This window comes from Rattus norvegicus, chromosome X (genome assembly GCF_036323735.1).
Source record: "Rattus norvegicus strain BN/NHsdMcwi chromosome X, GRCr8, whole genome shotgun sequence".
Lineage (NCBI taxonomy): Eukaryota > Metazoa > Chordata > Mammalia > Rodentia > Muridae > Rattus > Rattus norvegicus.
The window spans coordinates 13,950,166-13,952,908 of NC_086039.1; the positions used below are offsets into that span (position 1 = coordinate 13,950,166).

At 45.0% G+C, this 2,743-nt stretch overlaps 1 long non-coding RNA gene across 1 annotated transcript; it reads left to right on the forward strand.

Annotated features, from left to right (window-relative positions):
- The first annotated feature begins 1,003 nt into the window (after window positions 1-1,003).
- LOC108349205 (uncharacterized) lies at window positions 1,004-2,403 on the forward strand. The gene is made up of 2 exons (XR_001842666.3): window positions 1,004-1,072; window positions 2,138-2,403. It is a non-coding gene; the product is annotated as an uncharacterized LOC108349205 (long non-coding RNA).
- The last annotated feature ends 340 nt before the right edge of the window (window positions 2,404-2,743 follow it).

The window sequence follows — 2,743 nt, forward strand, 5'->3', positions numbered from 1 at the left end:
TTTCTCAGGAAATCCCCAACTAACACAATCAGGAAAAAATATCTACCCTCCATCTGGACCTTTTAGTGGCCAAACATCTTGCCCATCTCTGCCACAAGACAGGCCTGACTAGGAATATCCTAGTCTATGGATATCAGCTTTCAGAGCTGTACACAGCCATCATGCTCTAACAATGCTAGCACCAGCATGCTCTACCTCAGGCCTGTTTGTGTGGGAAGCCAGCACTGGGATGCTGATCCACTCAAGAAGATGCAGATGCTGTCCTGGCCTTGAATCGTGCTTCCTTCCCTGGGCACATTCACGTCATTGTCTACTGTGTGTCACTTGGCAAGGACCATCAAATAAATGCCTTTGGGGAAATACCTTGATTGACATGAGCTAAAGGATCCTCCCCCATCTACAAAATAGAACAGATTGTTCTGTCATACCCCAGGGAGGTACACAGCATACTGTGCTGTGTCAGGAGATGACAGGTGTACTGGTTGGCATTGCTCAGCTTCGGCAAGGCACCCTGATGCACACAGAAGAATGAAATAGACTGGTTTTTCCTTCCTTCCTTCCTCCCTCCCTCCCCTCTTTTTTCCCTTTGTTCATGTCTATGTAGTATAATTTATGTACATATGTGTATAAGTGCATGCATATGTATATGTGTACATGCATGAAGGTCAGAGAAGGGCATCGATGGACTTCCCCTCTTCTTTATTCCTTTGAGGCAGGGTCTCTCTGAAGCTCCTATTTATCAGTTGGGCTCACAGCCAGTATGCCTGGAGATCATCTAGCCTCTACTTCCCATCTTTCTGGCTTTCCAGGGGAGCATGAGAACACATTGGGCTTATTACCTGGCTCCTTGGATCAGAAGTCATGATAGTGTTCCTGCTGACTACTGACCTGTCTCTTCAGCCGCTGAGTTGTTGCCCTAATACTTTTCAGTCTTCAGTCCTTAATTAGACCAGGGTTATGTGGAAAGCTGTCCAAGCTTTGTGATGCCTGTCATTGTCTTACAGGAACAAGAAGGGTAATAGTAGAAATGCAGACCCAGGAGAGGGAACACTGTTCACCATGTGGTGAGGGGGTAAGTTGGGTTCTGTCCTGTTTTTTGTTTTTGCTGTTATTGTGTATTTCTTTGTTTGTTGTTTGTTTTAAATTTGACATAAGCTATAGTTATCTGAGAAGAGAAACCTCAATTGAGAAAAATTCCTCCATCAGATTGTTGGCAAACCTATAGGGCATGTTCTTGGTTAATGATTGACATAGGAAGGGCCCAGTGGTCCTGAGATGTATAAGAAAGCAGGCTGAGCAATCCAGTGGAGAGCAAACCAGTAAGCAGCACTCCTCTATGGCCTCTGCATTGATTTCTGCCTTTAGGTCCCTGCCCCAACTTCCCTCAGGGATAGAGTGTGAGAGTTGTAGATGAAATAAATGCTTTTCCCTCAAAGTTGGTTTAGGCCATAGTGTTTATCAAAGCAATAGACATTCTGTATAAGGCAGTTTCTATCAGAGAATCTCATTTGGGACTCATAATGGTGGTTGGGGAAGGGCATACCCCCTGGAAATGCCAAGGGAATGATTTACAAGGCACAACACTCACCATTTTCCATATTTCTGACAAAGGCTTGCAAGGTTGCAGAAACCTGAGTTTGTAATCAGGAAGAAAAGATCAACCCTGGCCTCTGATGGATGGTGAGCTCAGGCCCAGTCCTGTCTCATTCTGCAGACAGTAGAGTAGCCAGCTCAGTCAAACAGTCACATCCCTTTCCCACCAGCCTAAAGGGTTTGAAGTATAAAGTCCTCTCAAGCTTGCATCTGGGATTTCTGGCCTCAAGATGCCACTGGTCCCTTTTGTTCAGGTCTCAGAGCTCTTGATGGCATCCACCAATAAAGTTTTTCTGGAGCATGGACCAGCGCTGGGCTCCTTCCCAGGTTTCATTTATCTTTCCAAAGCCAAAGTAATCTGCTCCAGACCTCACGCCAGGCTGTGTATCTTGCTCTGCTGAGTGCTTTCGAATCCTGATGCCTTGTTAGACTTAGCCTGCCATTTTGCTGTCACCTCAACTCTGTGATCCATCAGAGCTTCTCATGGTTGTGGGAGTTGTTGCTCTGAGTACAAGACTTACTTAGCCTGGTCTCACTTTCCCAGGGTCCCTTGGGCTGCAGGGCCATCTGTGGCCTGTCCAACAAACAAACCACTTGGACTGCAGCAATGGAGAATTCTGATGACCTGGTTTACAGGTGGTTCCAACATCTGTCCTCACTGATCTGCATGACCACCATTGTCCCTTCTGTGAAGAAGCTCTTGTGTAGAGAATATTTTGGGAAACCTATTGATGGCCTATTTGGGACATGTCATATCAGCTGGAGACTTCATCTAAATCTCGTGAATCAATAAAACAAACATTATTGGGATTCTTTCTTTGTTTTTCTTTCTTTCTTAAGACAGAGTCTCATTATACGGTGCTGGCTAACCTGAAACACACAGAGATATATCTGTCTCTGGCTCACAAGTATTAGAATTACAGGTGTATGACTTTCCTGAGCTTTTAAAATTGTGCTTTGGCCAGCAAGGATGGGTTAAGGGGTTTTGAATTCTCAATAAATAGTAAGCGCTCTAGGCTTGAACACAGCCTACAGTGGTTTTCTCTGGTCCCATGATACCTGCTTTTCTTCCCTGTGGTACTGTCTCTGAAGTTAGGATGCCACCATTTATATTTGACGAATTACTTTAATATGGTAGTCTACCTGTCTC